Genomic DNA, 26,512 nt, shown 5'->3' with positions numbered 1-26,512 from the left:
TTATTGGTAGAACTTTAGGAAAGCGTGGATCATCTTTAAAGGAGACCATATATAGAAAGCTAGTCCAACACATTCTTGAGTCTGCTCGAGTATTTGGCATCCGTACCTGGTCGGATTAAAGGAAGACTTCCATACAATTATAGGCGGGCCTCTGTATTTGTTATCGGTAGTTTCAAACAACACGCAAGTGCTATTTGAGACGCTTCGGGAAGTCAGGTGGGAATCTCTAAGGGGAAGGGGAAGTTCTTCTCGAGGAAGACACTTGAGAGAATTGAGAGAGCCGACATTTGAAGATGACTGCAGAACGATCTTCCTGCCGCCATCACACATTGCGCTAAGGACCACGAACATAAGATCCAAGAAATTAGGGCTCATACGGAGGCATGCAGAGAGTCGTTTTTCGCTCTCTCTATCTGCGAGTGGAACAGGAAAGGAAATGACGGGTAGTGGTATACAGGGTACCCTCGGCCACGCCCCGTAAGGTAGCCTGCGGGTTGTCTGTGTAGATGCAGGTGTAGTGCACCTCTTGCTCGGCGGGTATTGCGAGTCGGAAGTTGGAGTGATGTTGTGTCTGATATACGTCTGTTGCCTGTATGTCTCGCAGTTTCCGCACAGTAGTCTTCTGGAGCCCTGGAAGTACTTACGAATAACCCTGTATATACAGATTGTGAACAATAACGACTTACCTCAGTTATGTAGAGGAAGTCCAGACGAACAACTTGATACTGGAAACTTGGTGTCCATCAAGCCGGGAAAGAACCTCACCTAACCCACAAATCACGCACAGGGCGCAAGATTTCATTTCGCCGTTTTACGCGAACAGCTTACTGGGTCAGATTTATGAAGTTTTTAAGTCGTTAACATTAGTAATTTAAACTTTCCGGTGACAGTAACAAGAAAAGAGAATTTTGTAAAAGTTCAAGTTTATGCAAAAATTGATTAGTTTGCATTTCGATCTAAACTTAAGCCATTTGAACATAGTGGTCTCTTAGTAAGAGGGCCAGAGGAACAAAACGGTTTAATTGTTAAATTTACGCTGTTAAAATTCACAAAATTTTCACAAACCTCAATTTTAAAATTTGTAAGTGGAAGAACAAGTTGTCTTACATTCAAGGACGATTTTAGTGACAGAACGAAATGAGCTTCAAACTGTTAACACCGACTAAACCGGTGGTCTAAAAGGACCAGCGGGTATTAAAAAAAAACACGTGCTGCACGCATGCGCAGACGCTTAGGTAGCTTTTTAGGCTAATTTCAGGCTGTTTCCCGGCTTGACTAACCAAAGTCCAATATAAACTGTCAGACTCTATTTCTCCTACACCACTGTCCTACCTTGTAAACAGTTATTGCTTACATCCTGCACATTCAGGGGCATATAGCGTAAAAATAATAAAATTTAAACTAAAAAACGTGTTGAAATGTATGTGAATTCCTAAGGAACCAACCTTCTAGGGTCATCGGTCCCTAGGCTTACGGACTGCTTTAAACTAACTTAGGACAGCCAACACACACACACACACACACACACACACACACACACACACACACACACAGACAGACACACACACACACACACACACATACCCGAGGGAGGACTCGAACCTCCGGCGGGAGGGGCAGCGTTAAGTCGGGACATGGCGCCTCCAACCGCGCGGCTTTAAACTACACCGTCAGTAATACAGGCGCTGCAACTCGTTCATGTTGGTGTCGGAACTGATGGTGATCGTGATCTACATCTACATCCATACTCCGCAAGCCACATGACAGTGTGTGGCGGAGGGTACCTTGAGTACCTCTGTCGGTTCTCCCTTCTATTCCGGTCTCTTATTGTTGGTGGAAAGAAAAATTGTCGGTATGCCTCTGTGTGGGCTCTACTCTCTCTGATTTTATCCTCCTGGTCTCTTCGCGAGATATACGTAGGAGGGAGCAATATACTGCTTGACTCTTCGGTGAAGGTATGTTCTCGAAACTTCAACAAAAGCCCGTACCGAGCTACTGAGCGTCTCTCCTGCAGAGTCTTCCACTGGATTTTATCTATCATCTCCGTAACGCTTTCGCGATTGCTAAATGATCCTGTAACGAAGCGCGCTGTTCTCCGTTGTGTCTTCTCTACCTCTTCCATCAACCCTATCTGGTACGGATCCCACACCGGTGAGCAGTATTGAAGCAGTGGGCGAACAAGTGTACTGTTACCTACTTCCTTTGTTTTCGGACAGCATTTCCTTAGGATTCTTCCAATGAATTTCAGTCTCGCATCTGCTTTACCGACGATTAAATTTATATGGCCATTCAATTTTAAATCACTCCTTATGGCTACTCCCAGACAATTTATGTAATTAACTGCTTCCAGTTGCTGACCTGGTATATTGTAGCTAAATGATATGGGATCTTTCTTTCTATGTATTCGCAACACATTACACTTGTCTACATTGAGATTCAATTGCCATTCCCTGCACCATGCGTCAATTCGTTGCAGAACCTCCTGCATTTCAACACAATTTCCCGTTGTTACAACCTCTCGAAATACGACAGCATCATCCGCAAAAAGCCCCAGTGAATCTCCGATGTTATCCACAAGTTCTGATGGTGCAGATGAGTACCACCTGAGGTTCTCAGCCTGAGCCAGCCAGACGTCACCAGAGTGCCGGCTCCCGCTGACAGCCGCCCTGTGTGGCGTATGCGATCCCTGGCCGCCTCCGTTCAGCGTCCTCTTTGTTCCCCGCGGCACAAAGCGAAGGCGAGCAGACAGAAGTCGAGCGACGCGTCGCCTTGTCAGAGCAGGCCGCTCGGCCACTCCATTGTGGGCCGCTGAATAACACAGCCGCGACGGAATTGGCTCGTGAGATGCGCCAGCGCGAGACGAGTCGCTCGTCCCTGAAGCCTGGGCGTCTGCCCTCCGCACAGGAGAGCTGGCACGGCAGAGACTCTGCTACTGAGTTGCCCGAGGAAGTTTTACGGCGACCATTGTACGGTGTGGGTCGGAAGCTGGAACGCAGCACACGAACTCTTTGTAGTAGCACGGGGGTGAAGCAGAGAGGAAGCGCTGCAACATGTGAAAGGAATAGTTTTTAGGAAGGTGTTTCTGTGCTGTGAAGGTATTCCACACGCGACGACAATGTATATACTCGTCCCTTGCAAAAGCAATTCGTACTTTGTCTACTTGCAGGAGAGGCTCGTGTCCTATGCTTCGGGTGATGGTGGACTTATTTATTTATTTTTTTACTGTGACTTGTAAGGGATGCTGCCTTTCGAAGTTAGTCAACACAGAAAAGTCATATTTATGACAATAATCCAGAAAGAATGAGATGTTCACTCTGCAGCGGAGTGTGCGCTGATACGAAACTTCCTGGCAGATTAAAACTGTATGCCGGGCCGAGACTCGAACTCGGGACCTTTGCCTTTCGCAGGCAAGTGCTCTACCAACTGAGCTACCCAAGCACGGCTCACGACCCTTCCTCACAGCTTTATTTCTGCCAGTACCTCGTCTCCTACATTCCAGACTCAACTTAATAATCCAGAAATTTGAAAAAATTCATACCAATATTTTGTGGAATGATATGCCTAAAAGTGAGAAATAAAACAGATCAGAGAAATATTCCACACATCTCATATGCTGTACACCAACTGTGCTACCCAAGCACGGCTCACGACCCTTCCTCACAGCTTTATTTCTGCCAGTACCTCGTCTCCTACATTCCAGACTCAACTTAATAATCCAGAAATTTGAAAAAATTCATACCAATATTTTGTGGAATGATATGCCTAAAAGTGAGAAATAAAACAGATCAGAGAAATATTCCACACATCTCATATGCTGTACACTAATTCGAGCATCATTCAAAGGCAAATCAAATCTTTGTCTGATTTGATTCATTTTTTGCCTTTAATCAGTCATTTCCCAAAAAAAATTACCGATTTTTTAAATTTTTTTTTCAGGAAACATGCTCTATTGACACCGCATTTGCTTTTCTGGTGTCTTCTGTTCTCGAAATCTCGTGAACCAATACTTGATTCGAAGGAAGGCATTTAAAAAGTCGTACATCGCGCCAATGCATTTTTTATTTATTTTTTATATTTTCTTACGAAGAACAGCTACACCGCGAAGAGATGAACTTTTTGGTCTCTCATTTACATAGGTACTGCAAATGGCTCTGAGCACTATGGGACTTAACTGCTGAGGTCATCAGTCCCTTACTACTTAGAAGTACTTAAACCTAACTAACCTAAGGACATCACACACATCCAAGCCCGAGGCAGGATCGAACCTGCCACCGTAGCGGACGCACGGTTCCAAACTGTGGTGCCTAGAACTTCTGCCGGCATAGGTACTGCAGCTTTTCCTCAAATATATCAGTTTTATCCCATAGCACTGAGTTTATCTGAATTACTGTGTTTGCTTCAACGGGGGGTGTAACGGAAAAATTATACATTTATTTAGAAAATCATTACAGCCATATTTATTAATTTAAAAATCTAAAATTTTGCATGTGTAAATCAAAAGAGCTGTGTATTAACGGAAAAATATAATAAAATATACAGGATTAATATTTTTCCAAAAATTTGATTTTTTTATTGTCCTTTGTATAAAAAGCCGTAACTCAAATTCTAATCATGCAATTAATCTGAAAATTTCATTGTAGTGTCCTGAGAAGATTATAACACCACTGAAGTACAGTTATTAATTTATGCTACAAATTGTATCATTAACAGAGTTTTTAATTTTGCACATCCGAAATTAACCTTTTTCTTTACATAAAATCACGTAAAAAGCAGATTGTAATTGCAGGATCTTGTATTTTTTAGTTCCAGGGAGACAGAAACACGTTGCGAATATAATCTCAAAATCTCATAACTTTACCACACATATTTTTTGAGAAAAGGCTTCAAATAACGTAAAAAATGTAGAACCGAGAAAATTAGGTTTAAAGATTTTCTTCTCAATCTTCTACATGTAATAAGCTTACCTCAGTTTTAAAATCCTCCATACTGATACTCCTCATCCTCCAGATTTCTCTTCTGTCCTCTTAGAATTTGCCTGGCCTGTATTTGCAGGTAAGACACTGATCTGTCAGCTTTCTTGACCCTGCTCTCGTCGATGGTGTAAAATGCGCTTGCTGTAAATCCACGAGGATATGTACCAACTCTCTTCAGCTCTTCAATTCTGCCATAATTTCCGATATTATAACATAAAACTGCAATATAGACACCGATTTTGAGTACTTCAAGTCCACAGAATGTCCTTTTTGAGCATCTAATCCAAATTAAATTATTGGCACTATGGGACTTAACATCTGAGGTCATCAATCACCTAGACTTAGAACTACTTAAACCTAACCAATCTAAGGACATCACACACATCCATGATCTGGCCGAGCGGTTCTAGGCGCTTCAGTCCGGAACCGCGCTGCTACTACGGTCGCAGGTTCGAATCGTGCCTCGGACTTGGGTGTGTGTGATGTCCTTAGGTTAGTTAGGTTTTAGTGGTGACCTCAGATGTTAAGTCCCATAGTGTCTCAGAGCCATTTGAACCATATGAACATCCATGTCCGAGGCAGGATTCGAACCTGCAACCGTAGCACCAGCGCTGTTCCAGGTTTAAGCGCCTAGAACCGCTCGGCCACGGCGGCCGGCCTCCAAGTTATTATTCAAGTTATTCATACTAGGTGAAAGAAATGTTGCTGGGCAAAGCTTCTACATTACTGTATTTGTCACTTAACAGTCGTACGATGTTGTAGCTCTGCGGGCGTCGAAGACTGTAGGTGACGTCAATGCTGAGCTGCCGTTGTTGTTGTTGTTGTTGTTGTTGTTGTTGTGCTGCTGCTGCTCAATGAGAACAATCCCGAGTCGTCTCCAGAACCACGGATAATTATGGGGTAGGCAATAGCTGGAAGTGCAGCTTCCTCCGCCTGCCCACTCTTACCGTGCTCTCAATACTTGTAGGTTAACGAACCAGGCGCGTGTACATAGGCGCGAGGATAGCTGCACAGCGCGTTGGCGGGAGCTCCCAACAAACACTTCGGCACTCTTTCGTGACTCAAGCTGCTCTGCCTCCTCTCTGCTCGCAACGCAACAGACTCTCTCCACACACAAAGATAAACAACGGCACAGCTACTACTATTTCGTCGTCACTATCGATAAAGTTCTCTTGGCTATTACCCATGCAATTTATAATATTTTCATGATAACTACAATCAGGTATATACAGTCAAAAATAAATACACTATTACATCAATTACGTATTAAATATAGTTTCTGTAACCCAGCTTACGGCTTCAGAATCGAAAGTGCAGTGCAAGTTATCAACGAATACACTACTGGCCATTAAAATTGCTTCACCACGAAGGTGGCGTGCTACAGTCGCAAAATTTAACCGACAGGAAGAAGATGCTGCCATAGATTAGCTTTTCAGAACATTCACACAAGGTTGGCGCCGGTGGCGACACCTACAACGTGCTGACACGAGGAAAGTTTCCAACCGATTTCTCATACACAAACAGCAGTTGACCGGCGTTGCCTGGTGAAACGTTGCTGTGATGCCTCGTATAAGGAGGAGAAATGCGTACCATCACGTTTCCGACTTTGGTAAAGGTCGAATTGTAGCCTATTGCGATTGCGGTTTATCAAATGGCGACATTGCTGCTGGCGTTGGTCGAGATCGGATGACTGTTAGCAGAATATGGAATCGGTGGGTTCAGGAGGGTAATACGGAACGCCGTGCTGGATCCCACGGCCTCGTATCACTAGCAGCGCAGATGACAGGCGCCTTATCCGCATAGCTGTAACCTACCGTGCAGCCACGTCTCGATCCCTAAGTCAACAGATGGGGACGTTTGCAAGACGACAATCATCTGCACGAACTGTTCGACGACGTTCGCAGCAGCATAGACTATCAGCTCGGAGACCATGGCTCCGGTTACTCTTGACGCTGCATTAAAGACAGGAGCGGCTGTGATGGTGTACTCAACTACGAACCTGGTGCACTAATGGCAAAACGTCATTTTACGGGAATCCAGGTTCTGTTAACAGTATCATAATGGTCGCATCCGTGTTCGGCGACATTGCGGTGAACGCACATAGGAAGCGTGTATTCGTCATCGCCGTACTGGCGTATCCCCCGGCTTGACGCTATGGGGTGCCATTGGTTACACGTCTCGGTCACCTCATGTTCGCATTGACGGCAGTTTGAACAGTAGACGCTTGTTTTCAGATGTGTTACGACCCGTCGCTCTACCCTTCATTCGATCCCTGCGAAACCCTACCTTTCGGCAGGATAATGCATGTTGCAGGTCCTGTACAGGCCTTTCTGGATAGAGAAAATGTGTGACTGCTGCCCTGGCCAGCACATTCTCCTGATTTCTGACCATTTGAAAACGTCATATGTTGGCCGAGCAACTGGCTCTTCACAATACGCCAGTCAACACTCTTGATGAACAGTGGTATCGTGTTGAAGCTGCATGGGCAGCTGTACCTGTACACGCCATCCAAACTCTGCTTGACTCAATGCCCAGGCGTATCAAGTCCGTTATTACGGCCAGATGTGGTTGTTCTGGGTACTTATTTCTCAGGAGCTATGCACCTAAATTGCGTGAAAATGTAATCACATATCAGTTCTAGTATAATATTTGTCCAATGAATACTCGTTTATCATCTGCATTTCTTCTTGGTATAGCAGTTTTAATGCCCAGCAGTGTATTAAGCGAGGAAATTTTCGATGGTGCAGTAGATATTTCATCTGCAATTTCGGTGTTACAAGCGGTCATGTTGATCCGTAATTAACACTGTAGTTGCGGTACAGGGTCTGCCACTGACGTCAGAGTACAGCAGCAGCTCTTGTCAACACAGTTCATTTTCCGATGGCATTCCACTTTCCCTAACCGGACTAGTTTACTTATATTGGTGGTCTCTGTCCTCGTGAAAAGGCCAAATCGGTTTAGCCCTCCTGCAACCGTGATAAAGCGTAGACAACTTGAGCTGCACTGTGCGTTGATCCTAACTCGGCCAGTAAACAAGTCGATTGTCCTACCAGCGCGCCACTCGCTGGAGTCCAAACACTCAGTACTTTTAGTTGGGCGAGACTGGAGGGACTCTAATCAGCTTTCGCTCAGGCGACTGCGCCTTAAGCTGCTTTTGAATTGAGCCTCTTCGCGAGGCGGCATTGTTGGGGGCTGGCTTCACAATATCGCAGGGAGTAGCGCTCCGCCTACTCTCCGCCTTTTGTGGCCACTGAATGCCCGCTCGCAGTTCGTTAATCGCCCCTGCTTCGACGCGCGAATCCCTTCCCCGTTGCTTCTGTCTCTCTTTGTTTTGACCGAAAGGCACAAAAACACGGGACCCCGGCCGCCTGCACACACTCTCCGCGCGCACTTTTTTAATGGGCGTAATTATAAGTCCGCAGGCGGACTCCGGCCTTTGTTTTAGGCAACACGTCCTGTCATTGCGCGCCGCGGGGAGTGGCTGCAGTCAAAAGACCCGCCCGGTGTAGCGAACGTCTCATTTTAAAATAGCACCGCGCACGGCCGCCGCCGCTACACAACTGCAAAGCGCTGGGTTGGGGGTGTTTCTCGTTACTCCATTGCTTAACGCGCTCGTTCATGAAATTACTTCATTCAGAGGCGAGTGAAGTGAACACGCGGGTGTAGTTATACCGTCCCCACTCTCTTTCATGCAGTGAAATTCACTCTCTCCTATTAATTACAGAAGCGAAAGTGAAAGAAATCTTGCAGCTTTGCCTCCCGGCTTTGAGCTGTATTTTACAGGCAGGTATGACCCGTTCCATTTGAGCTGGAAACATATTCTAAGACTACAGCTTCGTTGGTGAAATTTTAATCAAGACACATATTATTATTATTATTATTATTATTGTCAACTCACAGCCACAGCCAAATACACACATCAAAAAAAGTTTTGCATCACCCCAGTTTCGAGAACTCTTGAAGATAGACGCTGACTGTGGATGTTGTATCACAGACACCGTCCCTTTGACGGTTCAGAGATGTCACTAAACCCGTCCGAAGATGTAAACAACCACACATGAGTAGCGCCTATTAGACGGAGGGGGTCCGACAGCCGATCAGTTCTAGTCATTCCACCAGGAAGAAGGTACATAGATCGTGTTGTCTGTATTTCAACCTTGGCTAGACGGTCAGTAACGCGGATCGATAGCGTCCACATTGTTACTTTGTGCCAGGGAGGGCTCTCAACAAGGGAAGCGTCAAGGCGTCTCGTAGTGAACCGAAGTGATGTTGTTCGGACATGGAGGAGATACAGTAAGAGAACAACTGTTGATGACATGCCTCGCTTAGGCTGGGATGCCCGTTCCCCGAATACCCTCTCGTTCCGAGAGCTGCTCCACCTGTGCAATTCGATGCGGTAGCGCATTGTCATCCATAATAATGAAGTCAAGGCCGAATGCACCCCTGAAAAGACGGGCGTGGGGAAGGAGCACAGAGTCACTATAACTTTGATTGGTGACTGTATCGTGTTCAGAGATTTAGAACTCAGTACGGCAATGCAACATTATGCCTCCCCCCAACCTGTACCAACAAAATGATCATGTCCGACAGAGTTTTTCCATGCATTACGTGTCCCCTGCCCGCCCGGTTAGCCGAGCGGTCTAACGCACGGCTTTCCGGAGCGGGAAGGAGCGCCTGATCCCGGCACGAACCCGCCCGGTGGACTCGTGTCGACGTCCGCTGAGCCGGCCAGTCAGTGGATGGTTTTTAGGCGGTTTTCCATCTGCCTCGGCGAATGCGGGTTGGTTCCCCTTATTCCGCCTCAGCTACTACATCGGCGATTGCTGCGAAAACAAGTTCTCCACGTACGCGTACACCACCATTACTCTATCACGCAAACATAGGTGTTTCACTCGTCTGATGTGAGACGTTCCCTGGGGGGTCCACCGGGGGCCGAACCGCACAGTAACGCTGTGTTCGGCGTGGGTCGGCGGCGGGGTGAAGTGGACTGCGGTAGTCGTCGTGGGGTTGCGGACCACTGCGGCTGCGGCAGGGAATGAGCCTCTCTATCGTTTCTAGGTGCCCGGTTGACATCCGGTACAATACAATGCAATACGTGTCCCCAGCTTTCGGCGTCTGAGGGTACGTCCAGAATCTCAGACTGAACCTGGAAGCCACATCTCTCCTCGTTGGTTCAGTGTCTGTGCTCCTTGCACCATCACAAGCTGTGCCGTCCATGTGCGGCTGTCGTAGGAACTCGGACAGAGAGACCATCCCCATACAGTCGCGTGCCATTGTGGATCCAGAGATCGCATGCGTTGTAGCCCTGTTAAATGTGCTTTGCAGTTGCATCCACCGTTTGACGTGGTTCCCTTCTTGCCTGCTGCATTATGCAGCGGTCATCTGGTGCTGAAGTTAACCGTCGCCGACCATCTCCTCCCCTTTAGGCAGCAGTGCCTGTGGTTCGGATCGCTCCTGACACACGTGAAACAATGCTGTGAGAAGTACCGAACTTCTGGGCTGTATTCAGCCGGCCGGTGTGGCCGTGCGGTTCTAGGCGCTTCAGTCTGGAACCGCGTGACCGCTAAGGTCGCAGGTTCGAATCCTGCCTCGGGCATGGATGTGTGTGTAGTTCTAAGTTCTAGGGGACTGATGACCACAGATGTTAAGTCCCATAGTGCTCTGAGCCATTCTGGGCTGTATGCGTCGCACTTTTTCCGTATTCCGGTTTCGCGATATTTTGTAATGAACCCCGCCCCTCCCCCCCTCTAACCACAGTGCACTGTAACTTCTCGCACATTGATACACAGTGGCTTTTCCCGTTCCTTGAGCTGTCTCGTGTTGCGCGGCCAGTCGGCCAGTCCCATTTGTCGCTGTAGTGACTCTAACCCCACGTCCTGTGAATGACTGCGACGCTACTGGCAACATGTTTCCGCACTTTCATTCATTTCCAGAGTTCTGTAATGTGATAAGTTATTTTACTCATCGCACCCGTAAGTTTTGCAGAGCACTTTGTGTGAGTGTGTTCCGTTGCTTGTCGTACTTAGCTGTTATGTGAAGTACATCTACATCTACGTCCATACTCCGCAAGCCACCTGACGGTGTGTGGCGGAGGGTACTCTGAGTACCTCTATGGCTTCTCCCTTCTATTCCAGTCTCGTATTGTACGTGGAAAGAAGGATTGTTGGTATGCTTCTGTGTGGGCTCTAATCCCTCTGATTTTATCCTCATGGTCTCTTCGCGAGATATACGTAGGAGGGAGCAATATACTGCTTGACTCTTCGGTGAAGGTATGTTCTCGAAACTTTAACAAAAGCCCGTACCGAGCTACTGAGCGTCTCTCCTGCAGAGTCTTCCACTGGAGTTTATCTATCATCTCCGTAACGCTTTCGCGATTACTAAATGATCCTGTAACGAAGCGCGCTGCTCTCCGTTGGATCTTCTCTGTCTCTTCTATCAACCCTATCTGGTGCGGATCCCACACTGCTGAGCAGTATTCAAGCAGTGGGCGAACAAGCGTACTGTAACCTACTTCCTTTGTTGTCGGATTGCATTTCCTTAGGATTCTTCCAATGAATCTCAGTCTGGCATCTGCTTTACCGACGATCAACTTTATATGATGATTCCATTTTAAATCACTCCTACTGCCTACTCCCAGATAATTTATGGAATTAAATGCTTCCAGTTGCTGACCTGCTATTTTGTAGCTAAATGATAAGGGACCTATCTTTCTATGTATTCGCATCACATTACACTTGTCTACATTGATATTCAATTGCCATTCCGTGCACCATGCGTCAATTAGCTGCAGATCCTCCTGCATTTCAGTACAATTTTCCATTGTTGCAACCTCTCGATACACCACAGCATCATCTGCAAAAAGCCTCAGTGAACTTCCGATGTCATCCACCAGGTCATTTATGTATATTGTGAAATTAATGAGACACTGGCAGAGACTTGCCAGCAAACATGAACTCAGCTGAGCTTTATACTGGTGGACGGAATACAGTGCAGCAGTGGTCACGACCGCGCTGCCTGGCACACGGAGACTTATCTTTACGGCCTTCTTCCGCCGTGTAACCCGGGTCACGTTCCCGCGTAGGGACCATCACCTCTCGTACTGCGCCGGACACCGTCGAAATAAACTCTTCCCAATGGCTGCATTTGGCGTTTCGTTGTTCTAGCCTCGGAGGAAGATTCCCTAATTTTCCGTTTCTTCCTATAATCTCTCTCTCTCTCTCTCTCTCTCTCTCTCTCTCTCTCTCTCTCTCTCTCTCTCTCTCTCTCTTCTGTCCCCCTCTGCACCCTCCCTCACTCTCTTCTATAACCATCCAAAGCTTGCACCTCTTAGAATTGTGTGCGGTCGCTCGTCCATTTGTGTGTGTGTATAAATGCATAAAAGATTACAATTATTCCACTGTGCTGCCTTCAAGGACTATTCATGCAGAACACAATCAGTCACAAGTACTTTCAGGAAGGTTTTACTTTTTTGCCATTAGCGGTATTCGCATGGCTACACTTGTTGCAGCACAGTATTATATTCGCTGTGCTGCATAAGAATATTCGCTTAGTTACGCCACTTTGTAGCCTATGTGGATGGCTTTAGTAATGCAGAAATACATGCTAATGTGCAACATTTGGTAACAAGTAGGGAGTCAGAGGTATATAAACTTTCACGTGTTGTTTAGTCTCGTTCCTCACCGTCTACTGCATCGGAGGACGCACAGAATGATACAGTAATAGTGTCAGTTAAACAGTTGCATCTTTAAACTTGTGTCGTATGTATGAAATATGTTTGTTTGTAATATGTAGATAATTCACTAAGTAAAGGCATCACTCATTTCCCAACAAGCAAGGATCTTAACTCCTTAATGGAAGCAAAATGTAGCAGGTGTAAAAAAAAGGAATTTTTGATCTTTTATGGAGTAATTGACAATGTAATTTCCATGAAACATGAGAGGGCGTGAAGAATGCATACTATAACTTAGACATATATTTACAGATAACTGTATAAAAGTTAGTTGGTAAAGGCGTTGTAGTATCTAGAGGGAGGAAAAAAAAAAGCATTCCGTCTTCAGGCCACATGTGGCCCATCGGGACCATCTGACCGCCGTGTCATCCTCAGATGAGGATGCGGATAGGAGGGGCGTGTGGTCAGCACACCGCTCTCCCGCTCGTTACGATGGTTTTCTTTGACCGGAGCCGTTACTATTCGGTCGAGTAGCTCCTCAATTGGCATCACGAGGCTAAGTGCACCCCGAAAAATGGCAACAGCATATAGCGGCTGGATGGTCACCCACCCAAGTGCCAGCCACGCCCGACAGCGCTTAACTTCGGTGATCTCACGGGAATCGGTGTATGCACTGAGGCAAAGCCGTTACCTACAGGGAGAAAGCTTGTATTAAGGAACTGCATCGGTGTGCGCATCAGTACTTGTAATTTAAGCTAGTGTTTTTTTTGTGTATTTTTCCAATTAATTTTGGGGTGAATTGAATGTCCCGATACGGAGTATGCAGAATACCGGCTTTGACTCGTATCGTAATAAGGTTGAACCATGTGGAGGCGTAAATACACAATAGTCCTCGAAAGTAACAAGCAATTTTTTTTAATGTGTCGTGATGACAGACCGATTTTTAGCAAAATCCAGCATGGACGTTAGGATGCAAAGTGACTAATTGCGAATTTACGAAGCAATCGAAAGCAAAAATGAAATCTTAAATCGTGGTGACCCGCTGATATGTAGAGCAGCCCGAGGTCTACGTTAAGTTGAAAGCTATAAGTTGGCAAACCCAAAGAATGTGATGTCTTGAGAATAAATGTAATTTTTCTTGTGCCGCACCGCGTAAAATCGTCAGGTTCATGGATTATTAACATTCAGCACTGTTTAACGCTTCACTCAAAGTACCTATGTGTTTCCACGACCCATTAAAAACGTTTGTCGTAACTGTACAGTTTCTGTGGCAGTAACAATTTTGAGTCATCAAAAATGTGTCTCGACAACCAATTTCTAGGTGCACAAAACTCCAATTTGTGCACAAATCTTGTTACTAACCTAAAGCTAACAAAAAAACTATAATACAGACATGTGCAGAGCTGTTGTATCACATACTAGCTTTATGTCCACGGCTTTGCCCATGTACACGAGTATCATATACACACATCCAGCCACATTAATAAGACCATCTGCCAAAAGCCTGAATAACCACCTTTTGGAGTTCGGGCCGCTGCCAGTCGTGCAGGAAGAGTCAGCGAGTTTCTGGAAGGTAGGGACAGTGTTGTGGAGTCATGCCGATTCCAGTGCCTTGGCAAGCTATACAAAGTTTCTCGGTTGAGGTTCCATGGCGCAATCCGCACGATAATGGTGGTCCCACAGTTTTTCTGTTGGGCTTAAATCCTGTGAGTTCGGTGACTGGGGGTTGAAATGGCTCTGAGTACAATGAGATTTAACATCAGAGGTCATCAGTCCCCTACACTTAGAACTACTTAAACCTAACCAACCTAATGACATCACACACATACATGCCCGAGGCAGGCTTCGAACCTACGACCGCAGTAGCAGCGCGGTTCCGGACTGAAACGCCTAGAACCGCTAGGCCACAGCGGCCGGTGTGACTGGGGGAGTAAAGTACACTCATTCTGGTGCTCTTCGAAATACGCTCGTACACTGCGAGCTGTGTGACAAGTTGCGTTGTGCTGCTGGTAGATGCCACCGTGCCGAGGAAAAACAACATGGTACCCAACGATAGATGCGTACTTAACTTGATGCATAGCGCCTTTCAGAATGACGAAACCACCCAAGGAGTGCCTTTCTTCCTGCCCGGACCCTTCCTATGATCGTTACTGGATGTTTGCTTTTAGGCGTTTCACGCCCTGCACGCCAACGGCTATCTGTCTGATGGAGCATAGAAAATCCTTCATTGTAAAAGGCTACCTACCGCCACTTGGACATCCAGTTGTGGCATTGTCGTGCAAATTCGAGCCTTCGTCGTCCTTGAAGAGCAGTCAGTATGGATCCAGGAACCAGGCACCAACTGCGGAGGGTCATACGCAGCAACATTCCCTGAATGGTTGTTGAAGAGATACTATTAGTAGCCTCTTGGCTCATATGGGCAGTCAGTCGCTCAACAGTTGCACGCGTGTTGTCACGAACCTAGTCGTTTCGTAAATCCTTCAACCCTTAGCCCGAAAGCTAAGGATCATGGGCTTTTGGACGACAGATAAATCACTCCGTTTTCGCATGAAAACAATGACTGCGCCGTGTTCCGCGTCCCCCCTACACGCATTATTGTCTCTCCACTGCTACTGTTGCCACCTGTCATGTGCACGTCGAACGTAGTCGGTGGTCACATTAATGTGACTAGATCGTGTTTTACACACACACACACATACACTCCATCTGTATGCGTAGCGGATTTCGCCCTGCAGTTTCATCTCAACTCTGAGGAACCTCGTAAAAAGTAGGCCAAAAGTCATGGAAGTATGGAAACGACATAGCATATAATTTACTGGCCATGATTTAGTGCCGGTCCTGTTCGCTGTTGCGATCACCTCGGCTACTTTCATGTTGCCGAGAGGACGGTGTTTCCCTGGAAATGGACATGAGCGTATGGCATTCTGGACTGGGAGTCCCCCATTCGGGGAAGTTCGGCCGCCGAGGGCAAGTACTTACTGCATTCGACGCCACATTGGGGGACTTGCGCGTCGAAGATGGGGATGAAATGAAGAAGGACAACACAACACCCAGTCCCTGAGCGGAGAAAATCTCCTGCCCCACTCGGGTATCGAACCCCGGCCCCTTGGCGTGGCATTGCGCCACGATGACTACTCAGCTAACGGGGGCGGACGGTGTTCCCTTAATACTCTTAAATGGTTGGTGGTCGGAGCCGACTATGCTGGCTTAAGGGAGAGTGATTGTTTCCAGAATGACAAGTGTTTCCAAGCACCTTCTGAGGAAAGATGCTCTGTTAGCACACAATATTTTGCAATGAAATTGCTGGCGTTTGGCTGCTGAATGTGATCTGCCGAAAGGCCTGAATGTTAAATAATTTCGCTAAGCTCACGAAATAGAAATGTCGGTTGGCTTCCTCTGAGATGGAGATGGTATTTCCGTAGTGTATTTGGGAAGTCTGGAGAGGGTGATAGTTCGTAATCATCCGAGTTATTTCTTGCATCACGGAAAACTCGAATGTTTCCGAAAGTGTGTTCCCTTGATCTGGCAAGGGTTTTGGCTTGAACTCTCCTGTTTACTAGATGGATGTTGCCTCTAAGTGAACGCGCACATACCCGGCAGGCAGAGTCCCTGACATCAGATCGCGGAGCCAGCAGCTAGCTGGACAGTAGTGTTTCAGAGAACGACGCGGACTCAGAGAGGTTTTGTAGAAATTTGAGACATATTTTTGTGTCAATGGTTCCCTATTGAATATGAACTGTATATCTACTTTGTTGTTATGGTTATCATCGGCGGAAGCTGCTAAGAGGCAGTGGAGGCGGTATATGAATTGTTAACGGTGTCGGCCAGCCCCGGAAGCTGAGTGGTCAGCGTGACAGAATGTCAGTCCTAAAGGCCCCGGTTCGATTCCCGGCTGGGTCGGAGATTTTCTCCGCTCAGGGTCTCGGTGTTAAGTTGTCCTATCATCATCATTTCATCCCCATCGACGCGCAAGTCGCCGACGTGGCGTCAATTCTCGAAAGGCTTGCATCCGGCGAACGGTCTACCCAACGGAGGCCTTAGTCACACGACATTATTATATATACTGTTAACGGTGTACATATTCCTGTTCAGTGGTCGGTCTCGAAATCTTTCCTGACAGTAATCATATAGATACAGGGCTTTTAATTACTGACTTAAGAGTTGCGAAAAAATTTAACCCTGTCTCATTGGGCTGTGCCAGGCTGCCCCATGCGGATTGATTGGCTGTCTAGCAGAAAGGAGAATTAATCTGGGTCCGCTAATAAACGTTTCCGATTAAGCCTGTGGAGCAGTTCGTCACATAATTTGGTCTCGCACACCGGAAATCGCCAGGAGTGCGTGGATTCTGACCGTGGCCGCGAATGTGACTTTCTGCGCCGCCACTGGATCTCCAATCCACGGCAAAAAGAAACGTATCAATGAAGGAAGCATTTTTCACATTTGAACTACGGGGTTTCACCTTATTCCTCCACATTCACTTACATTGTTCCTTGTTTTAAAATTTTTTTTGTACCAGGTATCTGGAAGTAAATGAAAATCCAAACGTTGAATCACACACTTGCCATCAGTGTCAATTTCGTTGTTTATGTTGTGAATCCTCCAGTCCCAGGCCATCTTAAATGTATATGTCATATTGAGCCGTGTGATATGATTTTTAACCTCTAAACATGCTGACAAAACTATTAGACAGTTGCGGTGGACATCTTCGCGACCCAGTTGACTTAGTAAACAACACAAATTGGAGACAAAGTTTCATATTTTTAAAGCATTCCAAGTCAACTAAATACAGGAAGCAAATACCAACAGGTAGTTTTCGAATGTTTTTAAAAGTCAATCTTTCTCATCCCCACCATCTCTAGAGCTGGTTGGCGTATGACGTTTCACAGTAAAGAAGTTAATGGACTGTTCTTGATTTTCTCTCTTGTCGTGTGATGACTACGTTGTTCCCTCCCCAGTTGCATACTTACCTTGATAGCCAGATTCCCCTTACTACGTTGACGAGTCACTGGCTGGGACCGTTTCGCGGACAACTCGTGTACATCACGTTATGCCGCCAAGATGCCCATTGCCATGATCTTGGGATTGGATAGGGTAATACAGCGTGACTCCATGAACATTGTGGAACAATGTGAATCTATTTTCTTATGAGCTATCTGCTTCATGTGGCAGACAGCGACCGCAATGTCTTAGCCTGTATAATTCGGCATATGCTCCTTCCGAGTGCAAACAATTGCTTAATACTTGTGCAAACGGAACGGTCATATTTGCGTCATATTCGCGCAGTCCGTTCCATAGTGGGCCAGTTGCTCGATGATTGAATATGAATAATGTATGGCCTGGGCTGGACTGTGAGGCGCCAGCCAATATAGCTGGAACGATCACCGAGCGCCCTCGAAACCGGCATTCCCAGCGCGCGCCTGCCGCCGCGGGGTACGCTACCCGCACGTCATGGATGCCTGTTGGACGGCCATAATGGCAGGCGGTCGGGATGCCGCAGCACCCCGGCATGCAGCCTCGCTTCGCCTATCTAATCTAATAGCAGGGCCGAGTCGTCCTCACTGGATGCTCAGTTTGCACTTCAGTACGACAATCATTCATTTACGCCGGCTGCTACCCAGATAATTCATCATATGGTCACGGATGCCTTGTTAACATATTATTTACTGGGTGCTCCGCACCTTGTGTAAAATTTACGAAGGACATCTCGTTGTGCGCTGTGAGCTGCAAATCAGAAGTATTTATTTGCCACACCGGTATTCAGGCATGCAGCCCATCATCAATGGTATAGACTGTGCACGTTTCCATTAAACGACGTGCTTGTCAAGTATCAAATTTTTATCAAGATTTTAAATCATGTCGATTTCTGCGCTACACATATCATCGTTTGAACAAGTGCATGCACAGAGTGCATAAGACTAACTTTCTGATTAAAAACTTAATAAAGACCATTTTTTGGATCAGAATTTTTTATTTTTTAAACCACGCAGGTACAAATCTAAAGTCTTGCTTTACACAGTTTTCAAAATCATATCAGGAATGTGGCGCCCTGCGTTCCACGAGTGCCGCAACGCAAAGGAGATCGCATCCAAGACATTAGTACGACCCATTCTTCAGTACTGTTAGAGTGTTTGGAGTCCGCACCAGGCCCGATTAAAAAAGACGTCGAAGAAATTCAGAGCACGCTGCTAGACTTGTTGCCGGTAGGTTGGAAGAACACGCAGTTATTACAGAGATGTCCTGGGAACTCAAATGGGAAAGCTGGAGGGAAGGCGCCGTTCTTTTCGAGGAGCACCATTGAAAAAATTTAGAGAACCGCCGTTTGACGCTGACTGCAGAATGACTCTGCTGCCGCCAACATACATTTCGCGCGAGGGTCATGAAGATAAGATTAGAGAGAACAGGGTTCGTTCGGAGGCATATAGACAGTCTTTTTCCCTCGCGGCCGGCTGCGGTGGCCGTGCGGTTCTAGACGCTTCAGTCCGGAACCGCGAGGCTGCTACGGTCGCAGGTTCGAATCCTGCCTCGGGCATGGATGTGTGTGATGTCCTTAGGTTAGTTAGGTTTAAGTAGTTCTAAGTTCTAGGGGACTTATGACCTCAGCTGTTAAGTCCCATAGTGCTCAGAGCCATTTGAACCATTGTTTCCCTCGCTCTATTTGCGAGTGGTACAGGAAAGGAAATGACATATACTGTTACAGAGTACACTCCGCCACGCACTATCTGGTGGCTTGCGAGGTATGTATATAGATGTGGACGCAGATGCAGATTGTCGCGGTCGTAGCGGGATGGAAGTAGCCTCACTCGACAGGCATAGTGTCCATTATAATTATCCGGGCTGTTATGCCGAAGTCAGTTGATGAATTCTGGGTGAATTCCCAACGTTTTGTCCCCGTCTGCGGAGGACGTCTTCAACGGGGCCTGTAGCTCGATGGAAGGTCCAACACACCCATTGGCTCGTTACTGAGTGGGTGTGTTGGACCTTCCATCGAGCTACAGGCCCCGTTGAAGATGTCCTCCGCAGACGGGGACGAAACGTTGGGAATTCACCCAGAATTCATCAACCGACCACAACATAACAGTCCGTATAATTATAATGGACATGACATTTCCGGCCGTGAAAGTCTACATTTTAGTATAGTTCTATAATGTTGTTCTCTTCCAGGTCAGTCACCATCATGCACTAGAACAGTGAGGAGCGTGTGTTTGTCGTCGTGGCCTACTTTTCGGATGCTCTTGATCGCAACCCAGTGAGCCTTAAGAAGTCGTTTCAATGTAGCCCCGATCGACCGTGTCTCGGACCAGAAACCATTTGTTACATGGGTCACTAGGTTCAGACAAATCGAGAGTACGACAAACCGAGAGTACGACAAGTGGAAGAACTGGAGTCCCTCGGCCCGTCAGCTAACGCAGAGCCTTGAGGCAGTGAGAGCGTCGTTACAGGATTCCCCACGGCATTCGGCGTGCGTTTTGAAATCAGGAAGTTACGTTGCCACACCCGTTATAATCATGATATCTTTTATTAGTGCCTTGTCAATCACTGCCAACTGTCCTGTGCTGATTCCAATTACCAGGCTCAACAGTATACAGTCTACATCTACGAGGCTTCATATTCTTAACTAGCCATTAGACATCAGTAAAAGTAACATCTTTATTTGTAACTACCACTTCAGTACTGACACGAAATATTTACAGAAGACTGGAACAACGGTTAGAGACCTAACTCGGAGAAGATCAGTTTGAGTATTGGTGAAAGGTAGGAATAGGTGAGGCAATGCTGGCATTACAACTTACCTTGCAAGGGAAACTCCGCATTGCATCCCTCTCAGATTCAGTGGCAAGGTGGCCAAGTGGATATCCCGTCAAAAACTGAACACAAATCTAACATGTAAACAGGAAGAAGGTGAACTAAAGTGTTATAAAGAAGAAAAAATAGAAACAGTGACTGTCCAAACTCAAGATGTGCAATATCAAGCAAATGTGAATGGCCACGGTGTCGTGGTTGTGTGGACACGGTGTTAGACTGCGAAGGATGTCTTTAATAACAAAACTGAGTCAACGGCTCAACACTGAATTTGAGCGGGTGTCCTGGAACATCCACACCGAACAAATGCAACGAGAAACATCGAACAAAATGAGAAAAAAAAACCAAGGGGGAGGTCCATGTTCAAATCTCCGTGGTTCCCCATATTTCTTTTTTTTTCTTCGTAGAATTATGAACTCTGTCCTGTCATTGACGTGTTTGTCAACTGTATTCAAATTTGTGTCTGAGTCGTGGTGTAACGTCCGTTTGCAACAGCGAGGTCTAAGGAAGGGACCTCCAGACGTACGTACCTCCTATTGGTTCTACACAAATACCACATGTTATGACTCTTGCGTTCCGTTTTGTAAGTTTAGACTTCTGAATTCCTTTGTTGTAAAGTAGATCACATCTGTTTATTTGTTGTATTCATTTCTGTGAGAAGTCTGTGCAGCATTTGACCTGCTCTTTTTATTGATCACATTTGCTTGCGATGGTAATGCATTCTTACCACATAACTCATATTCTTTTACCAGTGCATAGTATGACAATTGCCAAGACTACAGAAGGAGAACAGACACGTAAGTAATCGGACTGACAGTTTATAATTTTGTCAAAAAAAGAAAGGGAGTACGAGGGATATTTGAATATGGATCTCCTGCTTTGCAGTCCAACACCGTGACCACAGAACCACGACATCACTTTTCTTCCAATTCGCTTGATGTTGCATAGCTTAAGCATGGATATTGATGGCCCTGTTTCTATTTTGCTTTTTTTCCATAATTCAGTACACCTTCGGCCTGTATTCATGCTTGATTTGTGTTCAGTTTTCGGTGGGCTATACACTGGTTCACCTTACACTAAATCAAGGGGGGAGTGGGGGCGTGCGATGAAGTGTTTCCCTTGTTAGAAGACAGATTGAAAAATTGTTAGGAAGTCTCTTCTAAAAGTATTTGTCTGGACTGCAACATTATACAGAAGTGTGGACGATAAACAGTTTGGACAAGAAAATAATAGCTTATGGTGTATAGCGCTATAAAGTAAAACTGAAGACCAACTGGGTAGATAAAATCGGTAATTACCTGATATTGAATCGAATTTGAAAAAGAAATGGAAATCTATTACACAACTAGACGAAAAAAAGAGATATAGTTGATAAGACACATCGTGGAGCGTAAAGGAATAATCGATTTGGTACTTGAGGGAAGTGTGAGGGGTGAAGTTAAAACTGTAGGCTGCAGATTACATGACTTGCTCCATTGGGTGGTTCGATTCCGGGTTCCGTTTAATAGGTCAGGAGTCCACTACACACAGGAAGCGGCTACACGGGTAGCAGGGGCTGTGTGGAAGAGACTGATCTGTCTTTTAGGTTAGAGAGTCTCAGGGAACCACAGAACGGGCGTCTGTCTAAAAGGGGACAGGTAAAACGCAGTAATTTAGTTGAAGAAACAATCGGTATTATAGTTGTAAATTGTCGTACCTGTGTTGGGAAAGAACCAGAAGTCCAAGCTCTAATAGAATGCACTGAAGCTCAAATAGTTAAAACAGAAAGCTGGCTAAAGTCGGAGACGCGTTTAATAATTTTCATAACGAAACCCAAAGATATTCTGATCATACGTAAAGCACACCAGTGGCAAGGCACAATCAATACCTTCACTGCGCGATAACAACGGTGAAGTCACTGATGACAGGGCCACTAAAGCACAGTTACTAAACACGGTTTTCCGAAACTCCTTCACCAAAGAAAACGAAGTAAATATTCCTGAATTCCAATCAAGAACAACTGCCAAGATGGGCAGTATAGACGTAGATATCCTCGGTGTCGCAAAGCTGCTTAAATCACCTAATAAAAGCTGGGCTTCCGGTCCAGGTTGTACACCAGTCAGATTCCTCACAGAGCATGCTGGTACAATAGCTCCATATTTAGCAATTGTATGCAACCGCTCGCTCACAGGAAGACCCGTATCTAAAGACCGGAATATTGCTCAAGTCACAGCAATACCTAAAAAGGAAGTAGGACTAATTCATTGAATTACAGGCCCATATCACTGAAGTTGATTTGAAGTAGGGTTCTGTAACATATATTGTATTCGAACATTATGAAGTACCTCGAAGAAAAGGATTTATTGACACATAGTCAGCACGCATTTAGAAAATATCGTTCTTGCGAAACACAATTAGCCCTCCATACTCATGAACTAAGGAGTGCTATCGACAGGGGATGTCAAATTGATTCCATGTTTCTAGATTTCCACAAGGCTTCCGACACCGTTCCTCACAAGCGTCTTCTAACCAAACTGCGTGCCTGTGAAATATCGCCTCAGTTGTGCGACTGGATTCGTACTTTCCCGTCAGAAAGGTCATAGTTCGAAGTAATAGACGGAAACTCATCGAGTAAAACAGAAGTAATATACGGCATTCCGAAGGAAGTGTTACAGGCTCTCTTTGTTCCTGATCTATGTTAACAATATAGGAGACAATCCTAGTAGCCGTTTTTGATTGTTTGTAGATGATGCTGTCATTTACCGTCTTGTAAAGTCATCAGATGACCAAAACGATTTGCAAAATGGCTTAGATAAGATATCTGTATTGTGCGAAAAGTGGCAGTTGACCGTGAATAAAGAAAAGTGTGAAGTTGTTCACATGAGTGCTAAAAGAAATCCACTAAATTTCGATTACGCGATGTCACACAAATCTGAAAGCTATAAATTCAACTTAATACTTAGCGATTACAATTAAAAATAACCTACATTGGAATGATCACATAGATAATGTTGTGGACAGAGCAACACAAAGACTGCGATTCATTGGCAGAACACTTAGAAGATGCAACAGGTCTACTAAAGAGACCGCTTACACCACGCTTGTCCGCCGTATTCTGGAGTATTGCTGTGCGGTGTGGGATTCGCATCAGGTGGGACTGACGGGTGACATCGAAAAAGTTCAAAGAAAGGCGACTCGTTTTGTATTATCGCGAAATAGGGGAGAGAGTGCCACAGACATAGTATGTGAATTGGAGTCGCAATCATTAAAACAAAGGCGTTTTTCGTTGCGACGGGATCTTCTCATGAAATTTCAATCACCAGTTTTCTCCTCCGATTGCGAAAACATTGTGTTGGCACCCACCTACATAGGGAGAAATGATCATCACGACAAAGTAAGAGAAATCAGGGCTCCCACAGAAAAATTTAAGTGCTCGTTTTTCCCACGCGCCGTTCGAGAGTGGAACGGTAGAGAGACAGTTTGAAGGTGATTCATTGAACCCTCTGCCAGGCACTTTATTGTGAATAGCAGAGTAATCACGTAGATGTAGATGTGATTTCAGGAGACGCACGCTCTCAGACTAGAAGGGTACTTACTATTAAAATAACAATCTAGCACTGATTCTAATCTCCGATGTCCGCAGCTAGTGGTCGTGCGATAGCGTTCTCGTTTCCCACGCCCGGGTTCCCGGGTTAGATTCCCGGCGGGTTCAGGAATTTTCTCTGCCTCGTGATGACTGGGTTTTGTGTGCTGTCCTTAGGTTTCTTAGGTTTAAGTAGTTCTAAGTCATAGGGAACTGATGACCTCAGAAGTTAAGTCCAATAGTGCTCAGAGCCATTTCAACCATTTCATTTTGATCGCGTCGCAACAACTCGTCTTTTGGAGCAGTGACTGGTTTATGAACTCTGATACTGGAATGGTACCACCATGCAGCTGCAACACGAGAATGTGCACAGTTTGCATCGAGTATGCTCGTACATATCTGCCGTAATGTCTGACACGTTGAACACTGGATCACCTCATGAAACTAGTTGTATGAAACGTAGATGCTGGACTCAAATTCATTGTAAGAGTACCAGGAAAATGTAATTCAGTCACAAAAAGAAAAGAAACAGGAGTCGCATGACATTGTTGGCTAAGAGTTCCCCAGGTAAATCTGTAGCCACCTAAAGGGAGAAACATAAGGCCACTTTCTATGTGGTGCATGAGAGTTGAGGCTTAATTTCATTTTCTGAATGTTGGTTACTGTAAAGCGCGTATGCTGTGTTGACATGGCTGTATTGCATGATGACAACAGAAGGAGAAAGGTGAAAACCCGACGACGGCACTTAGTCCACTCCGCATCCACCAAATAAAGGCTCACAAAACACTTATTTTGTCAGTTCTCAAGCACTGTCCCGTCTGAGGCATTTTCTGTATAGGATCAGTAAAAGGGGCAAGATTCAAACAAGAGCAGCGCGTTCTTTCAGTGATTGGTTTAGAACGTACAGTGGACTCGTTCTGCCGTCTGTTGCAAATGTCTATACTCTAAAATTTTCTCTGTGGTATTTACTTTATGTGCAAGTCATCCTGCACTATTTGCAGTGGGAAATTTTGCAGTTTCTTGTTACAACTCTCTATCATTTCACATGTTCTACAAATTCTACTGCTGAATAGAAGCAGTAACCTAATAAGTATTCACCTTATGGATTTATTAAAAAGTGATAATGAAGAAATAACTTTTATTTTATAGAGAAGGCTGTTGCAAATTTGTATCGCATTAGTTGTAATGGTAGTTTTAAATCAGACATCCTTAACGACTTGACATGGAATTTTCCTTTTTGTCTTGTATCATTCTTGTTGTTGTTGTTGTTGTTGTTGTTGTGGTCTTCATTTCCCGACACTGGTTTGATGCAGCTCTCCATGCTACCCTATCCTGTGCAAGCTTCTTCATCTCCCACTACTTACTACAACCTACACCCTTCTGAATCTGCTTAGTGTATTCATCTCTTGGTCCCCCTCTACGATTTTTTGCCCTCCACGCTGCCCTCCAATGCAAAATTTGTGATCCCTTGTTTGTCAATATCAGAGTTTTTACTTGTGCACACTGCGGACAGAACTTCGTGGCTTGCCTAAGAACAACAGAGCAAATGTACTTTTCATTAGAGCTGACGTGGCCTTTTTACCAACGTCCATTTTCGTGAACAAACTATGTGGTTTCTATGTGATATGTAACTAGGGCGTGGAACATTTGATCATGATTTTAAGAGAGGTGACCGAGATCTGAACACGGTTTTTAAGGGATGTTTAGGAGAAATGTAGCCGCAGTAAATTTCGACAGCAGAACTACATCGCATTTCCTTGGAATGGAGATATGGAGATACGATTAAAAAAACTGGGATGCTTTGCTAAGTTTTACTCTATTATGTCATATGGTATCATATTTTGTGGGTAAATCCACAACCACAACTGAGAGGAAGTTCTTAGAGTGCAATAACATGTAATAAGATTCAGCATAGAATAGTATTTTATAGTGGGTACGATCACTGAAATAAGACCAATAACTCGGAACATTTCGTGTTGACTGTTCTGTTTTCGATTGCTGCCATTTTAAGCAATCTTTAAGTTACTGACTTTTTCTATGCGTTGCAAAATGCTGTTGAATTATGTGAGGAAATCGAGAAATAATGTAACGAGTGTGTTTAAACATGAACGTCTCTATAATCAGGTTTCGCGAGTCCTCGTTATTTCCATGCCTCATTCATACCGTAGCTGCTGATGGGTACAAGACTATGGCACCGATGTGTTGCCAGTACGGAATGAGAAGCGAGTCAACATTCCCCCCCTCCCCCCTCCCCCCCCCCTCTTACAGTCCTTCTAGAGGTGCAGGTTACATAATTCTTTCTCCGCTCGTCGCATTTCAGTGAGTCAACCCGACATCTTTCCGTAGAAACACGAACAGTAAAGATACCTAAAGATACCACGTCGACTACAGTATCCATTTTTACATGATTTCGATATCCCTCGGCTTTAAAATCTGAGCTATCGATAGCTCAAGGGATTAATATTTATGGCAGTAATCACTACCAAAATGTACAGGAGAAGCAGGCGG

At 45.4% G+C, this 26,512-nt stretch overlaps 1 protein-coding gene and 1 non-coding gene across 2 annotated transcripts in view; one reads left to right on the top strand and one right to left on the bottom strand.

Annotated features, from left to right (window-relative positions):
* The window catches only part of LOC126346953 (uncharacterized), a 1,435,518-nt gene that overhangs the window by 553,871 nt on the left and 855,135 nt on the right, over positions 1 to 26,512 (top strand). The window lies entirely within an intron of this gene.
* On the bottom strand, positions 3,365 to 3,439 carry Trnas-cga (transfer RNA serine (anticodon CGA)). Its single transcript has one exon. It is a non-coding gene; the product is annotated as a tRNA-Ser (tRNA).

This window comes from Schistocerca gregaria, chromosome 1 (assembly GCF_023897955.1).
Source record: "Schistocerca gregaria isolate iqSchGreg1 chromosome 1, iqSchGreg1.2, whole genome shotgun sequence".
NCBI classification, from domain to species: domain Eukaryota; kingdom Metazoa; phylum Arthropoda; class Insecta; order Orthoptera; family Acrididae; genus Schistocerca; species Schistocerca gregaria.
This window is presented reverse-complemented; position numbering and strand designations above follow the sequence as displayed.